The sequence below is a fragment of the Eubalaena glacialis genome, chromosome 3, assembly GCF_028564815.1.
Source record: "Eubalaena glacialis isolate mEubGla1 chromosome 3, mEubGla1.1.hap2.+ XY, whole genome shotgun sequence".
NCBI lineage: Eukaryota > Metazoa > Chordata > Mammalia > Artiodactyla > Balaenidae > Eubalaena > Eubalaena glacialis.
Window position 1 is genome coordinate 86,678,018 of NC_083718.1, and position 26,236 is coordinate 86,704,253.

The window sequence follows — 26,236 nt, forward strand, 5'->3', positions numbered from 1 at the left end:
TTCTCCCCAGGTTTGGCTCTACTTCTTCCACCATAAGCTTCAGCATGGCAGTATCTCTCACCACTTTCTCTGGTCCAAGAACAGAAATGAGCATCCTGGAAACCAACCAGTACTTGCGCTCCCAGCTGGAAAAAAGCAAACAGGACTTTCAAGACCTCACAGAGAAATTCCTCATGTCCCAAGCTACTGCCAGCTGCAGAAATACAGTAAGTCTCATGGGTTCACAGTCACCAGAGTGATAAATGATTGTCCATATTCCCTCCAAGCACCTAAACACCCTCCAGACTTTCTTTTCTCTTCTTCATCAAATCAAATAAAATAAATCTCATCCTTACTATACTCCTAGAAAGGTGGAAGTGGGTAGTTTACCCTCATTTTGCAGAGGATGGAAACACTGAGGCACAAAGGAGTAAAGTTTGCAGTGAGAGTGTATGGAGGAATAGAGGCTGCGATCTCGGTTCAGGCACTAAACTTTCTTTTCTCTTCCAGGAACACGTGTCAGATCCTTGTTGGCTTAAACATGTCAGAATTTAATTCAAACTTTTATGAGTACCCATTTGCAAAGCACAGTTCTAGCTGCACTCGGGGAGAAAGAAGTGATAGGAGACCCCACCTACCTTAAAGGAGTTTAAAGCTCTCTGTTCCCAAATGAACCACAGATATCTGGAGGTGAGAACATCAATAACAGAGAGTGGAGGGGTGGAGGTGTAGTGACTGAGGAACTCGGGAGCGAGGGCATGAGAGGGACAGGGATATAAGGGGAGGATTCTTACTGATACTGAAATTGAGTTTGCTTTCAAATTTCTACCATTATTTTTCAATAAACCAATGGAGTATAAAATTTTCTATCTAACTTACTGACATGGGCTGAAAAGTAAAAATTAAAGCCTACTTGTCAAAGAAGTGAAAAGACAAGCTTTGGGGTATGGGAATGTAAGGTTTTTTAGTATCAATTATTATAATCATAACACAGCTTTTTTTGAAACTGCAGAGGAAGAAAGGTATCATCCAACATCTTCGTGTAAAGGTAATACAGTGCAGTGATTAAGAGCATGTACCCTGGCACCAGACTTCCTGGATTTAAACCCAAGTTACTTATCTTCTCTCTGCCTCAGTTTCCACATCTGTAATGGTAATAGGACTAGTATCTACCTCCTCAGGTAGTGGTGATTATTACAGGATGATAATTCTCGAAAATCTACTAGAACAGGGCCTTGGCAAACACTGTGTATTAGTTCTGCCTCCAGAATAACACAACACCTGCTAGTATTTGAGCATATGTCTTTCAGACTTCTTTCCCTTCATACACATTTTTACACAGTTTGTATCCAGATAAACTTTAAAATCTCTGAGGGACCTCCCTGGTGGTGCAGTGGTTAAGAATCCGCCTGCCAATGCAGAAGACATGGGTTTGTGCCCTGGTCGGGGAAGATCCCACATGCCCCGGAGCAACTAAGAGCAGCTAAGAGCTGGCGCCACAACTACTGAGCCCGCCCGCCTAGAGCCTGTACTCCACAATGAGAGAAGCCACCAGAATGAGAAGCCCGCACAATGAAGAGTAGCCCCCACTCACTGCAATTAGAGAAACCCCGCGCACAGCAATGAAGACCGAACACAGCCAAAAATAAATGAATAAATAAAAATTTTAAAAAATCTTTGACATATTGGGGGATTACAGAAACTCTCAATGTGGGACAACTGTCAGCCCTACAGTCCTTGGAGCCTTCCCCAAAACACAGGAAATTCCTACCCCATGCCCCAGGTTAATATTCTACTTAAGAGGCTGCAAGGCTTGGTAAAGTTTTGGAGTCAGAACTCAGGGTATGTGAATTCTGACTTTGCTTCATTTCAGTTGAATCATCTTGAGAAAGTTATTATACCTGCCTGTGAGCTTCTCTTTCCTCAGCTGTAACATGGGGAGGAATCAAATGCCACGTAGTTGGGAGGCTGAGGAATCAGATGTGGAAATCCCTGCGTGGAGCCTGGTACCGAGGTTACATCTGTCCCCGGGATGGACCCTGCCTCCTCCCTTGAAGTCAGTGACCGCAGCAGCCTGTCCAGCTTTCCCCTGAGGCAGCATCTCTGTTTCCCCAGAGTGTGAAGAGTACAAAGACCTCATTGAATCTGTGCTGGAGGAGGAAGTGCTGTTTGAGGAGGGGGAGCTGGCAGAGAAGATGAGACCGGCTGCAAGGCTTGGGTAAGGAGGAAGCTGTGTGGCAAAGTGTGTGAAGTGGGGAAGCCCAGGCTGGTAGAATAAAGAGCAAATCTGTGCAAGGAGAAGGGCAGAAATGTACACGGCAGGCCCAGAACTAGACAAAGACAGCCTGCGGGGCTGTGGGAACTGGATGGTGGACTAGTTAGGCCTCTGGATTCTCCCTCAAATACTATATGAATAAAATGGAGACACATGCCTGGGTTGGAATACTAGCAATGTGGCTTCTAGCTGTGTGACCTTGGGCAAATGTACTTAACTTTCCAGCATCTCAGTTACCTCAGCTACCTCATCTGTAAAACGGGGCGGGGGTGGGGTGGGGTGAGGAACCCTAAAGCTGGGCGTCTCGGGAGCCGCAGTTTCCTCCGCTGAGAGATCACTGGTGGTTCCAGTTTCACTCTTTAGTTTAAAAGGTTGGTGACTAGGATAGTGGTGGCAGGACCTGAGCTTTTCATGGACATAGGTTTGAACCTTTACATAGCCGATTGTTTACGTTGTGTAGTGGTAATCACGTTCGTCTCACACGCGAAAGGTCACCGGTTCGAAACCAAGCAGGAACAGATTTCTTTTCCCTGACATTTACATTCCCATTCAAGAAACTAAAAAGGGGGGCGGAAGGTGTGAGACAGCGGGCGGACCTGCATTTTCCATGGCCCAAGATACTTGGGAGGAGTTTCGTTACTACCTGAAAGCCTAATCTGCACTACGAACCAGCCCTCCTTTCTCTGCTGAGTCATATTGCACAACAAGCCACAGCCAGTTAATCCAAGGAGGGCACAGGACAAGACCGACTTCGGGGTTCCTTTACATTCGGAAATCCCCTCACCTCCTCCTCTGGCGCCTAAATCTCCACTACACGCTGACACGTATTATGTCTCTGAAAACCAAGTAGTAGTACATCCCCGTGAAGCACACTTGGCTTTCCCTCACCCCAGCACACGTGCGGAACAATTTGATTTACATGACAGAACAAAAGAGACCGAATTCAACTCTGCACCGGGGGCTCGAGCCAAAGACCCAAAGATGAAAACCGTCAGGCTCTGCGAACTGAGCTGGTCGCGGAGGAAACGGAGCCGGTAAATGTACCATTATCAGGAGACCCTCCAGCGTCAGGTCAGAGATCAGGAAGTAGACGGATCTGCTCATCACCCGCTGAGAACCAAGTCTGCCCCTGACTCATAAGGAATCTGAGGTTCAGAAAGAGAGCATGACCTCTCCTCAGACCTGGATTCCGGGTCTTCCCCCTCACTACCTGCGGCGCCTGCCGTTCTCCTGCCTTAGATGACGCCAACTCCAGGTCCTAAGGCTCCGACCAAGAGTTGTCTCTGACGCAGCGTTTTCCTCAGACCCCACATGCAATTAGTTAGGACTTCGTGTTTGCTTCTCGGTCCAGGTGGACTTTGGCCTACACAGTCCCTCCTTTTCGCGACTCTGGACTTGGGCAAACGACTCTCCTGATAAAGGCGGGGAAATCAGTGTAACGCTCGGCTCCCTCACCCTGAACCTCGGATGGGGGCGTTGGGCGACCCTTGCGCTTTTTCCTGGGCTGCGTCCCTCTTCCGGGCCCGTCCTCGAGGCCAGGGGCGGGGCCGGGTGCCCTCAGCGCGCTCCTGTCGCCGGCTCTGGAGCCCCGCGCCTTCCCTTGCGGCTGCAGGGAGGCTCCAGGGGCCGCCTGATCGGGTTTGCGGGCCCCAGCGGCGAGGGTGTGTGTTTGTGGTCCCTCGGGGGCCCGCTGTCCCTCCGCCCCTGTCGGGGAAAGGACAACCGCCCTCTCGTCCTGTCCACGTGGGACGGCAGCGCGCCGGACGCGACCGAAAGACGGCGAATCCGTTCCTCTGGCTGCGCGTGGGAGGTGAAAACTGGAACTTGGAGGGGAGGGAAAAGGGGGAAAATCTCATGAAATGTCCTGATCTAAAGCTATTTTCAAGTCCGCCTCTTTGGGGACTCAGCCCTCCAGCGCTCGCGAGGATGCTGCAGTCCGGTCGCACCCTCGACGGCACTTGGAGTCGACGCGGAACACGGCAGAGCCCCGCGGCGTGGGGGTCAGTGCGCACGCTGCCCGCGCCTTCCTCGGGGTCGAAGCACTTGAACCTCACGTGTGAAGGAAACGCGGTGACCGCCACACTAAGAAAGAAGAAAAGCAACCGCTGGAGAAAATGGCACATGCTTCCCCAAACTTGTAAAGCTTTACTTTTAAAGGAAACCAGACAGGGAGACACAGACACACAGACAGACAACGTTGCATTAAAGTCTTTCAGCAAAAAGAAAGTCTTCTGCCTGCTGGCCGTGTGCTGTGAGGCGAACACGAAATCCCCTCCAGACACCGGCTTTCTGGGAAAACCGCCTTTACCTCTTTGTCTTCCTAGGTTAAAATTCGCTCTCCATGACCTGTTGAACTGGAAAATTGTAAAAGGCAAATAAAAGACGTTTCAGACATTGTAAAAGGTAAAACAAAACTGTTCCTCAAGAAGAATGTCAAGTACGATGAGGGAGGAATGAACAACCGTGAGATCGGCGTGGACCGCGCCTGCGTCCTCCGCGGCTTTCTGCTGGGCCTGGTCTTCAAACGAAGTCAATACAGGCCGGGAAGCGCGGCTCGTCCTGCGTTGATGTTCGATGTTTTTCCAACAGCCAAATGACCTGAGACGTCAGCCTTTGCTAAGGTTCCCGCTAAATGTGAAAGTGTGATTAAAGTACTGGACTTAAACTAGACGACTAGAATAAGCCACAGCGGCAGGAACCTGAGGAAGCCCCTTTGCCGGGAGACGCCGGAGAAGAGCTGCTGTGAAAGGGTTTTCGAGGAAGGAGCGCGCGGGTCAGGCGCACCAGAGCAGAGGGGAGGGAGGGGAGGGGAGGGGAGGGGAGGGAGGGGAGGGGAGGGGAGGGGAGGGAAGGGAGGGGAGGGGAGGGAGGGTCCTATGGTTCCCAGGTGGATTCAGAGGATCGATCATTTCTGAGAGCCGAGCGCAGTGAGCGCCCGCGCTGTGAAAAGGGCCACAGAAGAGCCGGTCCGCAGCCCTGGAGAGGGTGCGTCCACACTGCTGGGAGGCGGGGTCTTCTGAGGCTCAGGCTCACCTAACGCCCGGCTCCTGGGGCTTCTGGGAGCTGGAGAGTCCGCGGGGGCGACCCCTGCACTCGGTGCATTGCTGTGTGTTGGATGCGGGATCTGGAAGTCAAACTGTGGGAGCCCCAGAGACCTCGCTTCGGGGGAGGCGAGGAACCCTAAACTAGGGCTTCTTGGGAGCCGCAGCTTCCTTACCTGAGGGATCGCCTGTGCTCCCAGGGTCCTTTCCTTTCAAAAATGTTTGTGGCCAATTGTGGCAAGAGGTACAGTTCTTGAATGTGTCTTTAGGGCCTGTGGTTCAGGTGGTTTTCCTAGTGCAGTGGTATCACGTTCGCCTAACACGCGAGAGGTCCCCGCTTCAAAACCAGGCGGAAAGAGCGTCTATTTTTTTCCAGAGTTACAGTCACATTTGAAAAACTTTTAAAAAGGAGGCTAGCGGTGTCGGGAGCAGCTGCATTTTCGATCCCCAAGAAACCTGGGAGGAGTTCCGTGACTACCTGAAAGCATACTCAGCACTATGAGCCAGGCCTCCTCTGTCTGAGTCACTTTGGACACCAGGCCACACCAGTTACTCCAAGGAGGGCACAGGCCAAGGCCAACTTCAGGTTACCTTTACGTCCGGAAATCCCCTCATCTCATCTGGCGCCTAAATCTCCTCTACACACTGACAATAGTATTATGGCTGTGAAAACCAAGGAGTTCATCCCTCTGAAGCACACTTGGCTTTCCCACACCTCAGCACACATGGTTTGCGTGACAGAACAAAAGAGACCGAACCCGACTCTGCACCGGGGGCTGGAGCCAAAGACGGGTAGATGAAGAACTCCACTAACTGAGTCACAGCACGAAAAGTAGCCCGTGCAGGTGGCATTATCAGGAGATCCCCTGTAGTGAGGTCAGAGATCAGGAAGTAAACGGATCCGCTCATCACCCGCGGAAAACCAAGTCAGCACCTGACTCATAAGGAAACCGAGGTTCAGAAAGAGAGCATGACCTTGGCTCTGCCGCACACAGCGCTAAAGCTAGACCAGGATGGAACCCAGCCAGTTACCCTGCGGCCTGGCCTCAGAGCCCAAAGCGTCACCCAGGACAGGAGAGGTGAATGGTGATGAGCAGCGGGGCAAGGGCTGGGAGCCTTGCCCAGCTGCCTTCAGCCGTGGGCCGCTGGGAATCGCCTCCTTTCCTGCTCTAGGCGTCTCAGGAATTTAATTTTTACTTTCACAGTTTCCACCTGAAGACACTAAGTTGGACGTTTTGTGTGGCTCCCTGGTGGTCTAATGGTTAGGATTCGGCGCTTTCACCGCCCGCCGTGACCCGGGTTCAATTCCCGGTCAGGGAAATGTCCTTTCGCTGGCATCCTGATTTGTAGTTATGTATTCATTCTATTGTGTCACTCCCCAAAGTGGGGCTCTGATAGAGCCTCTATACTTTGAGGATTCCAGTGGATAGCATCCAAGGTGCTTTTTACTGAACTTTCTTGCTGAAATGTAACTCTGAAGAAAAACCAAAAAGTTTAGCTTTACTGTATCATAGAGATAAATTAGTATGTACCTAGTGTGCTAGGTACAAGAAAAAAATTCAAGTTGATAGTAAGGATAAATCTCGAATACTTTTAACACTCTAGAGAATTCTAATAATTAACATATGATTGTATAGAAAATGTTATATTTCTAGAGATGACTCCTTGTATGCATCACACCAGTTTAATAATTTCGGTCTAAAAACTACTTTATGTTGTTTTACAAATATTACAATAATATGGAACATATGGGTAGCGTAGTACTCTAGTTTCACAAGTCCTGGATTTATTTTCTCTTCGAAATTCTAATAACATTGAACTGCCTAAATTTTTATACTAGTTTTACTTGTTTAACAAGAAATTTTAAATCCAGTAAATATTTAAGTTTATGAAATTTAAAATCATGTGTTCCAGTAAATTAAATATGCCATATAATATATTTTATTTTATTTTATTTTATTTATTTATTTATTTTTTTAATAGTATAATTTATTGAGTGCTTTTTATGCTCCAGACACTGTCATCAAACTTTACATATACTTCACTTAATACACACAACAACCTTAATAGCTAGGTACTATTTTTTAAATTAATTAATTAATTAATTTTATTTTTGGCTGCGTTGGGTCTTCGTTGCTGCGCACGGGCTTTCTCTAGTTGCGGCGAGCGGGGGCTACTCTTTGTTGCAATGCGCAGTCTTCTCATTGCGGTGGCTTCTTTTGTTGCGGAGCACGGGCTCTAGGCGTGCGGGCTTCAGTAGTTGTGGCACATGGGCTCAGTAGTTGTGGCTCATGGGCTCTAGAGCGCAGGCTCTGTAGTTGTGGCACACGGGCTTAGTTGCTCCACAGCATGTGGGATCTTCCCAGAGCAGGGCTCGAACCCGTGTCCCCTGCATTGGCAGGCGGATTCTTAACCACTGCACCGCCAGGGAAGTCCCCATATAATATATTTTAAATGGAGATTTACTATTATAATTCTAGAAATCATAGTAACTTAATTATTCCACTTACAATTTGGAGTATCATTTACTGTATGATTCCAACATGCATTTCTCTATTATGTGTCAGCTCAACTTTTGATTTTAAGGTCTATTTTTATCTTTAAGTTCTTTGATTGATATTAAATTAATTGATGTGTGGTCTTTGCCTGTATAATTTATAATTGAGATAGAAATGAGAAACACTGTTCTACCATGATGCTGCCTTGTATTTTTATAGATTAGAGAATGGCCATATGTGAACAGGTTTAGAGGAGGCTCAGGTAATGTTTATGGGAGGTTGGTGACTGTGGCCATCAATGTAACTGCAAGAATTGTAGAACACATGGAATATCTGCTCCAGGAAGTAGGGAGCTGTCACTGAAAGCCTCCTGTTTTCCTAAAGTGCTTGTTTATTTAATAAAACAATGTTTCTGGTTCTAGGTTACCTACCTCTAGGCCTGAAGTCATCCATCTTACTGTTCTTCATCATGCTTCTCTTGTCTCTATCACTTCTAGAGCCCCTAGGCCAAGGTGGGCAGATAAGCCTGGGAAAAACTGCCAGGAACCAATTATGTTCCCGCTGCACTGCCCTTTTCGCTGCCTCCAGATGTGGGCTCCACAGGCCAGAGACCTCAAGTTGGCTCACGATGCAGCATCTCTCTCCCCCTCCCCCCATAGCAAGGCCTGGCATCTAGTAAGTGCCTAATAAGTGCTCAGTGATTGAAGGCAATCTAGTGCAATGTCCTGGAAAGCTGAAAAGGAGAAGAAAGTAGGTAGATTGGTGGAGGCCTAGAGTACGAGGGACAGAGGAAGACAGACAAAGACACACACTAAGAGAGTAGAGAGAATGTCCAAGAACTAGATTTAGTGTGTAAAAGCCTAAGAGCTCATGTGTGCTCATGAGATTCAACAGAAGAACCCAGGGAAGGTCAACCAATAACTCTTGGCATCCATGTCTGCACAAGATGGATTGTCAGGCACAGAATCCTGTTGGTCACAGTGATTTGTCTCAAATTGGATAATTTTTGCAGAAACAGCCAAACACTGTCAAGGAATCATATAGAGACAGTCATTAGCATGCTAACACAGCCTTGAATAAGAGGGTGACCAATCATTAGATGTGTGCATCCAAGATGGCAAAAATATATTCATGAAGAAAAGGGAAGAAGAATAAATGTCTGAGACTAGTGTTTTTTCCCCCTCCTAGCCATAGACTGTTTAGTATGAAGCAATTGGAAGTCATTTTGGTCAGTCTTCTCTGCACCTGAATAAGTAGGTCACCACCAAAAATAATTACAATTATTGGAATACTTTCTAAACATCTTGCAAGTTTAGCTGCTGAACATGTGCAATAAGGTATCTCTGAGTAATGTCCACATTGGACTTTTGTTGTACCTCTGGCTTAGTTGAATCAGGAGGGCGCCACTCCCCTTGTTAGAGTATCATATAGATGTATACAAAGTTTGTTGTGATGGCAAGAATATGAAGAAAAAAGCTCTTTCATGGAGCTGGAAAAATGGGAATACAAATTGGCACACCTGCTACTGAAATCAAACTAGGAACACATAAGGAGATGCCTTCAGCCTCTGACAAAGGTGGAATGACAAAAACCAGATTTACCCTCCTGCCTGAAATTTCACCCTCCCCTTCTTGCCTGCTCCCAAAGGGGAAAAAAAGGCAAATACATAATGTCAGTTTTCTAGACACAGAAAATCGGGCAACAGAGGACAGCAATCTCTGAGAGATGAGAAACAAGCTGAGTCCTGCCATTGGCCCACATTAATGCTTTCAGAGAGTTTCCAGGTTGGGCATGAGGAGGGCTATCTGAGACCAACTCCTTAGATTGTGGAGATGAAGCTGAGTGTTGGTGGAGAGCAAAGCAGCTAGAGTTCATAGAACAAAGGTCCAGTGATGAGAGAGAGAGAGAGAGAATCCAAGGATATGAAAGAGTCTCCCTCAAGTACTAAGCAGAGTTCTGATAAGAGCTTGTGAAGAAATGCCTGAGACCAAGAAAAGAAATTTTTGAAAAGATCATGGAACAGTGCCTGGTGTTCACACAGGACAGGCAATTGTACTCACCACCACCAGCCAGACTAGACTACTCATATAATTCATGAGCCTTTGGGAAGAACACTCAGCCCTAGAATAATCAGCCCTAGACTGACCTACCTAAAAATTCATAAAGCAAGATCCAAAGAGATCAAACCATTTACAAGTCACCTAACTGTACTCCAAAACAAAACTCAAGATAATTCACAGGAATACCAAAATAGCTAGTATCCAGAAGGGCAATTTTGACAATGTCCAGCATCCAAGCAAAAAAATGCCGGGCATGCAAAGAGGCAGGAAAATATGATGCAAAAGGAAGAATATAATCAATCAAAATTGCACCAGAACTGACACGATGTAAAAATCAGCAGAGAGGAGTTTAAACAGTTATCATGACTATGTTACATATGTCCAAAGAGTTCATTAGAAGTGTGGAACAACAAAAATGGCAAAAAGCAAACTTTAGAGATGAAAACTATAACATCTGTGAATCAACAACAGATTAGACATTGCAGGAAAAAAGATTAGGGAACACAAAGCCTTGAACAACTGAAAATATCCAAAATGAAACTGCAGTTAAATTTTTTTTTTTTTTTTTTTTTTTTTACTGAACATAGCATCATTGAATCGTAGAACAACTTTAAAAGGCCTAATATAGGAGTGTTTGGAGTCTCTGAAAATACCAGGAGAAATTTTTTGAAGAAACATGACAGAAAATATTCCAATCATAATGAAAATTATAAACCTGCCAGTCCAGGGAGCCAAATGAACCCTGAGCACAAGGAACATGAAGAAAACCATACCTAGTCACATTATAATTAAACTGCTCAAATCCATTGAAAAAGAAAAGAAAATTCCCCAGTGCAGCCAGAGAGAAAAGACACAGTACATACAGAAAACAAAAAGATTATGTCACATTTCTCATCAAAAGCAGTGGAAGTGAGAAGACAGTGAAGCAACATTTTTAAAGGACTGAAGGAAAAAAAAAGTCAAGGTGGAATTCTATGCCTCCCCCCCCCAAAAAAAACTCTTTGAAAAATGAAAGTGAATGACAACATTTACAGACATACAAATGCTGAAAGACTTCATCACCAGCAAATCCATAATGCAAGAACTGTTAAAGGAGTCCTCCAAGAAGAAGAGAGCTCACATCAGATGGAATTCTGGATGTACACAGAGGAATGAAGTCCTACTCTATAGCACAGGGACCTATATTCAATATCCTGAGATAAACCCTAATGGAAAAGAATATGAAAAAGCATATATATATATATGTATATATATATACATATATATGTATATGTATATATATATAAACTGAATCACTTTGCTGTACAGCAGAAATTAACACAATATTGTAAATCAACCACACTTCAATAAAAAAAAATTTAAATAAGAAAACCAAAGGAATGAAAGGACAAGAGACATAGTATCTGCATGGGAAAATATATGATTTTTTATGATCAATTAAATCTCTTTAAAAACATGGGAGAGTTTAAGGAAAAGTAATAACCTTGGATTTGTGGTTCATAACATATGCAAAGTAAAATGCATGACAACAAAAGCATAAAGGCAGGCAAGCAAGAAATGTGAAGAGGTATGACATCACTTGAAGGCAGGCTGTGGTAAGTTACAGATGTCTGCTCTAAAGTCTAAAGCAATCAATGAAATAACAAGAGAAAGAGTTATAACTAGTAAGCCAACAAAGGCGAGAAAATGGAATTATATACAAAACCATGTATAAGCTATGCTAGAGTAATTGCTCTTCCAAGATTCTACCCTATAGCCATGTGTACAAGAATGATGACTGTAGCATTATTTGTAATAGGAAAAGCATAGTACCAAATTAATTGCAAAAGTGTATGGAAAGGGTTAAATAAAGACTAGTACAAACAGTGTAAGAAACTTCATTGGTAAAAGGAGTTTATAGGGTAAAGATGATGAGTCTACTCTTCCGTGAATTCCGAGATTCCCAGTGCTTTCCTCCAGAGATCCTCTCTGAGGCTCAGTGATTATCTGGACTTAGGTCCTCCTGTGTCAGGGGGCAGGAGCCTAATAGTGGAGCATGGGAGACGATGCGCAGACTAGAAACCTTGGTACATCCTTTACATTCTAAAAGGGTGAGATGCGTCCCTGGGTGGGCTCGAACCACCAACCTTTCGGTTAACAGCCGAACGCGCTAACCGATTGCGCCACAGAGACACGAAGAGCCCTTTCTCCTCAGGCCCACAGAGAGCAAGCATGCCTACCAAGCTAGGCGGAGCCTCTCGCCTTTCCCAGGACAGCGGCGCCGGCTCCAAGCCTCGGACAACCGGAGAGGTGGAGTCCACGCAGCGTGTTTGTCCCGTGGGGAAGCCGTGCGTTGGGCGATTCCGAAGGCAGAAGGGCAACCGAGCGTCCCCACTGCGCATTGCTCCACACCCGCCGATGCCAGCGCCCCGGAGACGGCCGGGGCCTGAGCCGAGTGGGGCCCAAGGGAAGCTGAACGCCCGGTGGGCTCCGTGACGGCTCCCGGTTTGCTCCGCTTTCACCCGACCATCTGCCCCGCAGGTTTAGTAGGTGTGCTCGGTATGGCGGCAACGGGAATGAGATCAGGTCCAAAGAGAAAACGTGAAAAGCAGCGAAAGCAAGCAAAGGCATGGATGAGACAGCGAGACCTCCCAGGAAGCCTGTGAGGAGGCTCGGGCCAGATTCTGAGATGAGAGTTTTTTTTCATATTCTTTTTCCTTATAGGTTATTCCAAAATATGAAGTATAGGTCCCTGTGTTATACTGTAGGTCCTTGTTGGTTATCTGTTTTATATATAGCACTGTGTATATCCCAAACTCCTAATTTATCCCTACCCCCCTTTCCCCTTTGGTAACTGTAAGTTTGTTTTCTACCTCTGTGGGTCTAGTTCTGTTTTTTGTTTTTTAGTTCTGTTTTTTATATAAGTTCATTTGTATCGTTTTTGTTTTGTTTTGTTTAGATTCCACATATAAGCGATATCATATGATATTTGTCTTTGTCTGGCTTACTTCACTTAGTATGATAATCCCTAGGTCATCCATGCTGCTGCAAATGGCAATATCTCCTTTTTTATGGCTGAATAATATTCCATCCATTTGCTTTTAACGCCAGCACCAGCTATGCCCCTTAGCAGTGGTTGGAGAGCAGAGTTTGCCGCTGGCCGCAGAGCACAATGCTGTGAGAAGGAGTAAATCCCACAGTGCACAAACCCGCGGGCGCCAGTCAAAGTGAAACCTAGGATGGTTCCTTGTCTCACTGTTGAGCAGAACATATCCCCAAAGTTGAAATACCGCCTCTCAAGGAGCCTTGTCTATAGCTTGCACTAACGAAATGACATGGTGATTGCCCTTTTTTCCGGTAAAGATATTTCAAATATCAGTGGGATTTTTTACACTAAAGGAGAACGAGTTCTTAATGAGTTTACAATAAAATGCAAACTAGTTGTCATGGTCTACACCAACCTGCCTTCATCCACCATCCACTGATTTTTATGGGAACAGTAAATCATTGAACTATAGTTCACATAGTGTAAAAAGCACAAATCTTTAGGGCATAGGCACAGTTTGTTGAAATTTGGCAAATGTAATCGCCACCCAGATCAAGTTATAGAAAATTGCCATCATCCTAAAAATGTCACTTGAGCCCCTTTCTAGGCAATTCCTACACTAGATCACTTAGTTAATTACTATTCTGAAGTTTATTGCAGTAGATTACTGTTGCCTGCTCTTGAAATTCAAATGAATGAATGTACATTTTTGGTAACTGACTTTTGTTTCATGCAACATTTTGTTCATTAAACATATTCATATTATGTATATCACTTATTAATTTTGGTATTATTGGAGTAATTTTGGTGGGGGGTTGGTGTTAATTGGTGTTCTTGATGAATATTCTTGGTGTTTTGATGAATATTCCATATCAATCTTTTTGTATACTTGTGCATTCATAGAAGTATTGCAACTGCTGGGTCATGGAGTAGGTACAAGATGAACTTTATTAAAAAGTGTCAACAGTATTTTAGAATGATTTCAAACCAGCTCTACTACAGATGCAATTGCTCCACACTTGTGTCAGCATTTGGAGCACGAATTCTTTTAAGTTACAGCCATGCTGGAGGGTGTGTAATGATACCACCTTATAGTGTTAATGCTTATTTCCCTGATGAGTAAAAATGTCAAGAATATTTTCTTATAACTTCTGGTCATTAAAATATCTACCTTTGTGATCCAGGAAGACCCCAGCTTAGCCTCCCCAGGAAAAGGAAACGGGGTGGTGTGGTCGGTCGCTGCCGTGCAGATGGATCCTCCAAAGCATCTCTCAGAGACAGAGACCCAGGCTCGAGGTGTTCCGAGTGGCAACAGGTTCAGATCCAATGACTGGCCCAGCATCAGCGGACGTGCTGGGCCTCCCAGGCCTTTGCCATCTCCATGCACTCGTCAGTTGAGCGAGGGCGGAATATATTTTTTAAATATTCTCTTTCAATCCATTCATTCACATTCATTTCCCTGAGTAATTTGAGTTTCCAATTCATCTCACTACCACAAGGGAAAACTGTTATCGGTGACATAAGCAGAAGGTAGGTGTAAAAATCAACACCAGAATATCAATAGGATGGTGATCTAGGTAAATGCCCCAACTTCTCCAGCTGCTGTTGTTTTGAATCCCCGTGGTCTCTGTCAGGCAATGGGCACGTTTTCCCTTTTCCCTTGGACACTCGCTCAGAAGACCTGTTAGGATAAATGTTATGTCCACTGTAAGGCAAGAGGAGGGGGAGCGGAGCGGACCAAGCCAGCAGAGGCAACAGTAGCTGAGACAGCACAGTGGCTGCGGGTGTCTGTGATTCTGGAGCTGCTGCCGAAAGGCGGTCAGTCTGGTGGGCGGGCGCGTGTGTTCTGCGTGTGGGGGGTGGGGCGGGGGGATTGGGAGATTTTCGCTAGAATTTCTTTGCGGAGAGTGGTTTGGTTCGGGTGGAGGGGAGGATGATGACCCTGAGTGAAAGATGGTGGCCTGTTGGGTATGTACTTAGAGTTACCTGGCAGGAGAAGTACCATGATCTTGAAGGTGCTTTCTCCAGGGCAAAGTCTTGTCCATTGCCTTCATGACGTGCTGACCTCTGTGATTTCCCTACTAGTGGGAAACTCGACTTCAGAATCTCTGCTTGATAATACCCAGATAGTAAAAAGTGTATATTCATTTACGTGAATTTGAAGAAAGAACAAGCTTAACCTGAGGGGTGGACATCAGAATAGTTTAAAGTAGCAGGGGATGGGTAGGCATTACCTGGAAAGTGTGTCAAAGGGCTTCATCCATGTATCAAAGTGTTTCATCCATACTTGGTTGGTAAAAATTTTCTATGTCATGATCCTCCTGATGATTTCACATCAAATAGCTGTCCGTTAATGATTTGTGCGTTTCGTTCTGTTAATACACCTAAATAATTTCCTTTTTGGATAAAAATTGGCGGTCACATGTCTGAGAACCCAGTGTAGACCACTACCGGGTGTAAGAAAAGGGAAAGCAGACGCCAGGTGTAAGGGTAATGCCGTGACTCGGATTCGAACCGAGGTTGCTGCGGCCACAACGCAGAGTACTAACCACTATACGATCACGGCGCGCCATATGCCAAGCGACAACAGCTTCTCTTGATGTATGTCATGTGACATAAAAGGATTCCAGTCACTGCGCCGCTTTATTCTTGGAAATTGCAGGTATTCGTATTCTCTCTCTCATGCCCGAGCACCGGTTTCCCCTCTTTTCCTTTCAATTCTGATACATGATGATGGAACAAAAGAAAACCAAAAACCAATTCTCATCTCCCCAAATCCGGCACGTGCTTTCTGGGAAGTCTCGTTGTCCTCGTCCCCACCTCGCCGGCTTCTTTCCCGCCTCTTGCGTTTGCCCCTTTGGACCAACCCTCCCCACCCCCTGGTTCAGGCTCCCGCCCCACCGATCGCGGCCGAGCGGAGGGAGGGCAGCGCCCCCGGCGCAGAAGATCGGGTGAAGGCGGAGCAAAGAACAGAAAGAACAATTACGAGCCCATCGGGCACTCAGCTTCCCTTGGGCCCCACTCGGCTCAGGCCCGGGGGCGTCTCCGGGTCGCTGGCATCTGCGGCTGGTGTGGAGGAAGGCGCGGCGGGGACGCTCAGCTGCCCTTCTGCCTTCAGAATCGCCCGACGCACGGCTTTCCCACGGGATGAACGCGCAGCGTGGACTCCACCTCTCCTGTTGTCCGAGGCTTTGGAGCCGCCGCTGCTATCCTGGGAAAGGCGAGAGGCTCCGCCCAGCGTGGAAGGAGTGATTGCTCATCCAGGGGGAAGCGGGGAAAATAATGTTCCTTTGTCTCTGTGGCGCAATGGGTTAGCATGTTCGCGGTTAATCGAAAGGTTACTCCTTTTCAGGAAATACTCAAAGGCATTGTGAGTTTTTCCTACTCTGAGCATCCTTTCCGGAAAAGGCTCCGCCACTAGGACCCTCCTGTATGTGTCTGGTGCATAAGAGGAGAGCCTAAGCCAAGAGCATCGAAGAAGCGATTGCCAGGAAAACAAGTCACTGGGAGTCCAGAATTTCCTGAAAGAGTGCAACTAGCAACTGTATCTCTTCACATTTCTCTTCTGTCTGTCTTTATTGCTATTGTTGTCATGCATTTTACTTTGCATATGTTATAAACCCCACAATCCATCGTTATTTTAAAAAATCTGTTCCACGTTTCTAAAGAGATTTAAATAAGAAAAAATCTTATATTTTTCCCATGCTGATACCATTTCTGTTTTCCTTCATCCCTTTGTGCACATCCAGACTTCTGTCTGGTGTCAGTGTTGTTCTTCCTGGAGGACTCCTTTAACATTTCTTGTGATGTGGGTCTGCTGGTGATGAAGACTTTCAGCATTTGTATGTCTATAAATGTCATTATTCACCTTCATTTTTGAAAGACTTTGGGGGGGTAGTCATAAAATTCCACCTTGCCTTTTTTGCCTTCAGTCCTTTAAAGAGGTTGCTCCACTATCTTCTCACTTTCACTGCTTCTGATGAGAAATCTGACATTTATTTTTGTTCCTGTATGTACCCTATCTTTTTCCTCTGGTCCCTTTGGAGATTTTATTCTTTTTCAATGGATTTGAGCAATTTAATTATGATGTGACTAGATGTGGTTTTTTCGTGTTTCTTGTGCTCATTCATTTTGTTCATTTGGCTCATTGGATCGGTGGGTTTATAATCTTTACTACGACTGGAATTTTCTGACATTGTTTCTTCAAAGATTGTTTCTTCTCCCTATGTATTTTCAGGGACATCAGTCACGCGTGTATCAGGTCTTTTAACGTTGCCCTACCACTCAATGACACTATGTTCATTAAAAACATTTTTTTTGACAGTGAGTTTCATTTTGGATCTTGTCAATTGTTCATGGCTTTGTGTTCCTTAATCTTTTTTTCCTGCAGTGTGTAATCTGCTGTTCAATCTGGTGAATTTATTGTCTTAGATGTTATAGTTTTCATCTCTAAAGTTTAATTTTGGCCATTTTTGTATGTTCCACATTTCTAGTTAACTTTTTGGACATATGTAACAGTCATGATAACTGTTTGAAGTCCTCTCTGCTGATTTTTACATCATGTCAGTTGTGGTTCAGTTTTGACTGATTGATTAGTCTCCTCCTTATGCATCATATTTTCCTGCCTCTTTACATTCCTGGCATTCTTTGATTGGATACCAGACATAGTCAAAGTTTCCCTTCTTGGGCACTGGCTATTTTGGTATTCCTATAAAACTTCTTGAGTTTTGTTCTGGGGTACAGTTAAGTGACTTGTAAACAGTTTGATCCCTTTGGATCTTGCTTTGATGATCTTTTAGGTAGGTCAGTCCAGGGCTGATTATTCCCACCACTGAAACAAGAGTTTCCTGGATGTTCTTCCCAACAGCCCATGAATTATGTGTAGTCCAGTCTGGCTGGGGGCAGCAAGTACAATTGCCTGTCCTGAGTGAGAACCAGGCATTGTTCCATGATCTTTTTAAAAGTTTCTGTCCTTGGCCTCAGGCAGTTTCTTCATAAGTATACCCTGCTCATTACTCTGCTGAGTACTGGAGGGAGACCTTTTCATATCCGTGCATTCTCTCGCTCCCTCTCTCTCTTATCACTGGATCTTTGTCCTGTGAACTCTAGCTGCCTTGCTCTCCATCAACACTCAGCTTCATCTCTACAGTCCAAGGAATTGACCTCAGATCCCCCTCCTGGGGCCCAGCCTGGAAACTCTCTGAAAGCAGTAAGCTGGGCCAATGGCAGGACTCATCTTGTTTGTTTCTCATCTCTCAGGGGTTGCTGTCCTTTGCTGCCCGATTTCCAGTGTCTTGAAAACCAGTATTTCATGTCTTTTGTCCTTTTTTTTCCCTTTAGGGGTGGGAAAAAGGGGGAGAGTGAGATTTAGTCAGGAGGGTAAATCTGATTTCTGTCACTCCACCTTTGTCAGAAGCTGAAGGCATCTCTTTATGTTCCTATTTTTACTGCAATAGGTGGCCTAATTTATATTCCAGTGTATTTTTCCAACTCAAGGAAAGAGCCTTTTTCTTCATAGTCTTGCCATCACAACAAACTTTCTGTACATCTATCTGTTACTCTAACAAGGGGAGTGGTGCCCTACTGACTCAACTAAGTGGGAGGTACAATAGAAGGACAATGTGGGCATTACCCAGAGATACCATATTGCATATGTTCAGCAGCTATATTCTCAAGATGTTTGGAAAATCTTCCAATAATTGTAATTGTTTTCAGTGGTGACCTACTTAACTGAAACCAGAGAAGACCAGCCAGAAAAACTCTGGATTGCTTCCTGTCAAGCAGCTTATCAGTTAGAGAGGAAAAAAACAAACAAAAAAACAAAAAACACTGGTCCCAGACATTTACTCCTCTTCCCTTTTCTTTATAAATTTCATATTTGCTTTGGTTGGATGCACACGATCTAATGACTGGTCTCCCTCCTATACCAGGGTGCATTTGCATGCCCATGACTGTCTTTATCTGATTTCTTGACAGTATGTGGCTATTTCTGCAAAAATTATCCCATTTGAGACAAATTGTTGCAACCTACAGAATTCTGCACCCAGTAATGCCTCTTGTGCAAACCTGGATCCTTAAAGTTATTGGTTCAACTTCCATTGATTCCTCTGTTGAATCTCATGAGCAAACAAGAGCTCTTTGGTTTTCGCATACTAAATCTAGGATGTTTCTAGGTTCTAGGATATTTCCCTGTCTCTCTCTTTGAGTGTTTGCCTATCTGTCTCTCTCTGTCCCTTATACTCAAGGCAGCTGTGGATCTTACCCACTTTCTTCTCCTCCTCTTCAGCTTTCCAGGACCTTGCATTAGGATGCCTTCAATCAGCAAGCACTTATTAGGTGCTTACGGTACCAGACCCTTCTCCAGGAGAGATGCTGCATCAGGAGCAAACTCAAGGTCCCTGCCCCTACAGCATCCATATCTGGATGACTCCACATCTGGAGTCATCAAAAATAAGAATCACAGCGGGAGAAAACCCTGTCGTGTCTTTCCCAGGCTTATCCACCTGCCAGAGCCTAAGGGCACCAGCAGTGAGTGAAACAAGAGATGCATAGCACAGGGGAAAATGGGTGACTTCAGATCTAGAAAGCAAGTAACCTAGAATCAGGATTTTTAAAAAAATGAACAAGGACCTCAGGTAAACAACAGGTCCTTACTTCCTGGCTTAGACAGCCCATGTGTTTTACACTTCTTCAAGTGACATGATGGCTACATTCACAAACATCTCCTAAAGGTTCCCACACATCTTAATCTTTTAACCTATGGCCACTCTATAATCTATAAAAATATGAGGCAGCATATTAAAACAGTGTTTTGTTATTTCTACATTAATTAGAAATTTTCCAGGCAAAGATTACACATTAATTAACCCAATTTAGTATCAGTCAAAGAACTTAAAGATAATGATAGATCTTAAAATCGCAAATTGAGCTGAATTGTAACAGAGAAATGCAAGTTGGAATCACATATTAGATGATACCTAAAAAAATTTACCCCAAAATTGTAAGTGGAATAATTGTCACTATGATTTCTAGAATTATAAGAGTTAATCTTCATATAAAAGATATTATATGGTATATTTAATTTACTGGAACACATAATTTTTTTTAACTTTTATTGGAGTATAGTTGATTTACAATGTTGTGTTAGTTTCAGGTGTACAGCAAAGTGAATCAGTTATACATATACATATATCCACTCTTTATTAGATTCTTTCCCCATATATGTCATTACACAGTATTGAGTAGAGTGGAACACATAATTTTAAATTTTGTAAACATAAATATTTATTGGAATTAAAGTTTGCTTAAGGGATACTAAAACCAATACAGGAAATTTAGGGAGTTCACTTTTATTAGGATTTTGAATAGAAAACAAATCCAAGACTTATACAAATTAGAATACTGTGCCACACATACTTTCCACATTGTTAGAAAATCTGAAAGACAACATAAAGTAGTTTCTAGACCAAAATTATTAACCCACTGTGATGCATAAAAGGAGTCCTCTCTGGAAGTATGATAGGACATAAATATTTTCTATGCAATTATACATCAATTATTAGAATTCTCTACAGTGTTAAAAGTATTCGAGATTCATCCTAATTATCAACCTGAATTTGTTTTCTTGTACCTAGCATGGAAAGCAATAACTTATCTAAAGCGAAACCTTTTTTCTTTTTCTGAGTTACATTTCAGCAAAACAGAAAGTTCAAGGAAAAAAAAAACCCAAAAAACCCATGGTTGCTATCCACTGGGATCCTGGCAATAGAAGTTAGATCACTACTTCACTTTGCAGGGAGGCACAATGGAATATGTACAGTAAACCGGGATGCCTCTGAGCGTGGATTCAGACTGGACTTGGGACTGGGTCAAGGCCAGGACAAGACACGACTAAGCATTATTATCATTGGGCAGCCAACAACCTGACAGCGCCCCTGCAGGCAATTCTGGAAAGCTCATGAGAATACTTCCCCTCCGTTTGACGCATTTCCCATCTGGTCCTCTCATCCTCCCACTCACTACGGAGAAGGATTTGTCACCTTTGTGTCTTGTCAGAACCCTTTACGCTCCCTGCAGGGCACAGAGATCCAGGCCACAGCCAAGGGGCAGCTGCACTTCCCAGAAGGGCCTCCCCCGAGGTAAGCGGTTCCAACATTCAGGCTGACCCAAGACCCCACTGCCTGCCAAGGCAACCGGGAAGGAGACCAGAGGGCAGCCGGTCCGGGGGGATTCCTACTAGCACAGAACGTGCCTGGCCTGCACTTCGGGGGCGGGGGGGAGCTGAATAAAACTCCTCCTGAAGCTTCTCTACAGCCTGAAGAGAACGGATTTCAGGTTCCTGAAAGGGCAAGGGGGCCTCCTCGCGAGGACAGAGGCTTCCCCTGGGCTTGGAGGACAAGTCCCGCAGAAGCTGCCTTTCAGAGACACGCCAAACGAAAGGAGCAATCTTGAGTGGAGATGTCTGCAAGGAACTCTCAAGTGGTGTCGCCATTCTTATATACGGAGAGAGAGTGAGAAACCCAACGTGGGAAAATGTTTACTGTGCACTTACGTACAGAATATACGATGTTATTACTCTAGCAACTTTCTTGTATGTTTCAGAGGGCTTTGGTTTGGGTTCTTAATGAATGTTTGGAACTCGAGTCCCCGATTCTCTTGGGATGAGAACGCGGTAAATAAGACTTCGGGTTTGTACCATGCAGGGAGAAAAGAGCCGAGGCGAGAGCCGGCCAGCCCAGGCTGTTCCTTACATCTCACGTCCTCCAGCCTGCGCGATGTCAAGGACCCTGAGGCCGGGACTCAGCGGCATTTGGGGACTCAGTGCAGAAGCTCTTCTGCATCTGAACCTTGAAGCAAAACACAGCTCTGGTCGGGGCAGGAAGAGGAAGACTCCTGCCAGTGGAGACGCTGAAGGGGAAAAAAAGAAAGAAGTGTTTACAAAGGCTTCCCTGACCGGGAATCGAACCCTGGCCGCAGCGGTGAAAGCGCCGAATCCTAGCCACTAGACCACCAGGGAACCATTGAGGAGCCCCGACGTAGCGTCTCCAGATGCAAATGGTAAAAGTCAAGATTGAACTTCAGAGACCCGGAGCGCAGGAACGGAGATTTCCCAGAAGCCCAGGGCTGAATGCAGCTGTGCAAGGCTCCCAGCCCTTGCCCGGCTGCTCATCACCCTTCACCTCTCCAGTCTTGGGCGACGCCTTGGGCCCTGAGACAGGACCCAAGGTCCGTCCTGCTCTAGCTTCAGCGCTGTGTGCTGCCGAGCCAAGGTCCTGCTCTCTTTCTGAACCTCGCTTTTCCCTTGAGTCAGGTGCCGACCGGGATGTCAGCAGGTGATGGGCGGATCCGTCCACTTCCTGATCTCTGCCCTGGCTCTGGGGGCTCTCCTGGAGACGGCACCGGTACGGGCTCCTTCCCCTCCGCGACCGGCTCAATTCGTGGAGCCTGACGTTGTTCATTTCCGTGTCTTTGGCTCGGGTCCCCGGTGCACAGTTGGGTTCGGTCTCTTTTGTTGCGTCACGCAAATCAAACTGTTGCGTACGTGTGCCGAGGTGGGGGAAAGCCAAGTGTGCTTCACAGGGATGAACTCCTTGGTTTTCAGAGACATAACTCGTGTGAACACGTGGAAGAGGTTTAGGCGCCTGCTTAGTAGGTGAGGGGATTTCCGGATGTAAAAATGACCCGAAGTCAGCCTGGTCCTTTGCCCACTTGGATTAGCTGGCTGTGGCCTGCCCTCCGCAGTGCCTCAGAGCAGAGAAAGGAGGGCGGGTTCCTGGTGCTGAGCAGGCTCTCAGGCAGTAAGGGGACTCCTGCCCTGTACCTTGGGGATGGAAACTGAGGCTGCGCCCGCTGCCTCACCCCCTGCCTTTCGCCCGTTTGGGTTTTTTGAATGGGAAGGTAAAAACTTCAGAAAGGAAGGACGTTTGTTTCCGCCCGGTTTCGAACCGGGGACCTTTCGCGTGTGAGGCGAACGTGATAACCGCTACACTACGGAAACACGGCGGGTGCTACCGCCTTAGTGGCACATCCCTGAAATCCGTAGGTCCTGCCACCACTATCCGAGTCGCCAACTTTTTCAACTGAAGAATGAACCTTGAAGCCCCGAGATCTCTCAGGCAAGGAGACTGCGGCTTCCGAGAGGCCCTGCTTTCAGGGTTCCTCGCCGGCCCCGAAGGGAGGACCCCCGAGCCTCCCACAGCCGGCCTTCGGGCTCCCGCACCGACCGCAGAGTCCGCGGATCCACGGCTGTGCCCCCGAGTGCAGGGGTCGCCCCCGCTGCTGACTCCTCAGCTCCCAGAAGCCGCGGGAGCCGGGGCTTCGGGCAAGTGCCCTTTGGGCCTAAGGGGAAAAGGTAGAGAAGTAGGTTCACTCCAGTGAGCTTCTCTCTCTCTGGAGCGGATCCTGTGGGTCCTAGCTGCATTTCTCCAAAGCCTGCAAACAGAATTCCTTTCATCCAGACTTGATTGAGTCGTTTTCAGGGTGAATGCTAGCTTGCTACAAACACTCCGTCGTACCTGAAGGAGGAAATCTACAACTTCCAGGTAAATTCTCTTTTCTTCCTTTGATTTCTTCAAACAACAACAACCAAAAAGACAGGTCACTGGTACATACTTGCACTTTTCTTATAATACTTAACGTAAGTCTGACTATCTATGAAAAGCTCTTGCTGTAGAAACATGTGCAAGAGATCGTCTACCATGAGCTAAACGATCGTCATGCCTGCCCAAGGTCCAAGAATCTGATGAAGTTGGATCCAGTCCCCCACTGCCTTTCGATCACCGGTTAGATCACCGTCCAAACCAACCAATTTTCCAGATGCAGGTCACTAATATGAGGGAGAAGAGGTCAGCTAAACATTTAAACAATCGCAATTTGTTCTGGGGCATGTTGAAAGTCAGCAGTGGTACAGTTAGAAGGGGAAATAAAAGACTTCATGATAACGATAATACCAGCTTTCTCGAGCTTTACTCAGTGACCAGCACTGTTCCTCAGTGCTTTACTGTGGAATAACTTACTAAGTCCACATAACAACCCTGGAAGATAGTGTAGGACTTTACCACCCCTTGTTGCAGATGAGAACACTGAGGCACTGAAAAGCTGAGCTAACCTTTCCAGGGTCTCACCCCCGTGACAGTGAGAGCCAGCACTCAGACCCAGGCAGTTTGCCTCCAGAGCCCCTCCCCTTGGCCACCATGCTCACGGGTAACTGAGAAAACTTCACTGAGATTTGCATCCCTTCCTTGTTCAACCTCCAAGATTTCAAAAGGAAAAGAAGATTGAAAGGTAGGCCTACAAACCTCGCCAAACTCATTAATGAAATGAAGAAGAAGAGGAGAAAGAGTAAACAGGACCATTGGAGAAGCAACGACGTTAGACGCAGAGAGAATGACGATGAGTTTGTTAAACACATACTAACTGGAAACTGTCTATTTAAAGACTAAGAAGGACCTATCTTCCAACCATTTAAGGCCTAAACTCTCCCTTTCCATGGCAGTCTCCACCCAAGAATAGATTTCAAAGCTACCAACATAGTGTATACAGATGTGAATATGAAAATCATACTTCAACATTAGTAGTAAAGAGATTATTTTTTGACTTTTAAAAAATTTTTTTATACAGCAGGTTCTTAATACTTATTTTATATATATTAGTGTATATATGTCAATCCCAATCTCCCAACGCATCCCACCACCACCAACCCCTCTGCCGCTTTCCCCCCGTTGGGGTCCATATGTTTGTTCTCGACATCTGTGTCTCTCTTTCTGCCCTGCAAACCGGGTCATCTGAACCATTTTTCTAGGTTCCACAGATATGCGTTAATATACGATATTTGTTTTTCTCTTTCTGACTTACTTCAAGTAGTAAAGAGATTTTGAATGAGTTAGCTCACATGGTTACTAATAAAAATGGGAAACAGTTATTAGGATGTTGTCATTAAACAAAGACAGGATTTATAAAAGAGCCAGAAAAGAGAAGAGAGGAAACACACACACACACACACACACACACACACACAAAGCCTGAGAAAGGGGGGTTTTCCCTTTCCTAGAGGAACAGATAGCTGAAAGCCATCAAACAGCTACTCTGGACGGGTTAATCTAGTGAAGTTCCGAACTAATCAGGTAAACGCTTTTGGCTATGTGTGGATGCTCAAAACTTCTTGAGAGTTCAGTGGTGAAATGCATGTGGCGGCTTTTCTTTGTGTACTACCTGCCAGTGTCCCCCTTTGGCACCTGTGAGTTAAGCCTAATTGAACTACTTTCCTCATCAGAATTTCTCAATTTCATATACCCCACCCCCTTCCTTGACTCATATTTATTCTTCAAAGAGCAAATTTGGTCATGAACACTTGGTTCTCGCTTTGACACAGTATTAACAGTGGAATGTCAGCTTAAGATAATTGTTGTGAGCAGCACATGAGTAAGTAGTCAGATATCCGATAGTGAAGGGAAGCCAAAAATCTGAGGACAGCAAAAAAAATATCACAGTAACTACTTTGAACTTACTTTCCCTCCTAGCCCAGGACAAAGCAGAAGAAAAAGTATCAACATCACTTTAACAATAACCAAGTGGCAATAACCTTTAAAACAATGAGGCATAATATGCATAAAGTACAAAGAGTGTACAGTTCCCAAACCATTACCAGTGTACACCAACCTGAATCACTGCTGAAGCAACCTGAATAACTAAGGTATGGAAAATTACCAGACCACAGAAGGCTTCCTCATGACTCTTCCCATGCAAGAGCTCAGAGTAATCACACACATACCCCTCCCAACCTCTCTGCCTGTTACTTTCACATAAATTGAATCACAGGGCATGCACTGGGTTTGGGGGGATGGAGGGGCATGGGTCTGACTTCTTTCACTCACCATTATGTCTATGAAATTTAACCCTATTTTTCACGTAGTTCTTTGTCTCTGTGTGTATTCCTTGTAAGAATATAACTCGACATAGTTTTCTACTGTTGGACATTTCAGTTGTTTCCAATTGAGGATATTCTGAAATGGCACGAACATTTTTTTATGACTTTTGGTGGACATACACATTTTTCTAGGGCACCCCATTCCAAGAGAATAATGCCAGTGTTGACTTTCAAAATAATACTTTTGGGGGCTTCCCTGGTTGCGCATTGGTTAAGAATCTGCCTGCCAAGGCAGGGGACACGGGGTCGAGCCCTGTTCCGCGAAGATCCCACATGCTGTGGAGCAACTAAGCCCGTGCACCCCAACTACTGAGCCTACGCTCTAGAGCCCGTGAGCCACAACTACTGAGCCCTCATGCCACAACTACTGACGCCTGCCCGCCTAGAGCCCATGTTCCGCAACAAGAGAAGCCACCACAATGAAGCGTAGCCC

At 45.5% G+C, this 26,236-nt stretch overlaps 3 non-coding genes across 3 annotated transcripts; all 3 read right to left on the reverse strand.

Moving 5' to 3' along the window:
• Nucleotides 1-11,951: 11,951 nt before the first annotated feature.
• Nucleotides 11,952-12,025, reverse strand: TRNAN-GUU (transfer RNA asparagine (anticodon GUU)). Its single transcript has one exon. It is a non-coding gene; the product is annotated as a tRNA-Asn (tRNA).
• A 3,347-nt stretch (nucleotides 12,026-15,372) lies between these two features.
• TRNAH-GUG (transfer RNA histidin (anticodon GUG)) lies at nucleotides 15,373-15,444 on the reverse strand. The gene has a single exon. It is a non-coding gene; the product is annotated as a tRNA-His (tRNA).
• Nucleotides 15,445-22,802: 7,358 nt separating this feature from the next.
• On the reverse strand, nucleotides 22,803-22,875 carry TRNAV-CAC (transfer RNA valine (anticodon CAC)). The gene has a single exon. It is a non-coding gene; the product is annotated as a tRNA-Val (tRNA).
• Nucleotides 22,876-26,236: the final 3,361 nt, after the last annotated feature.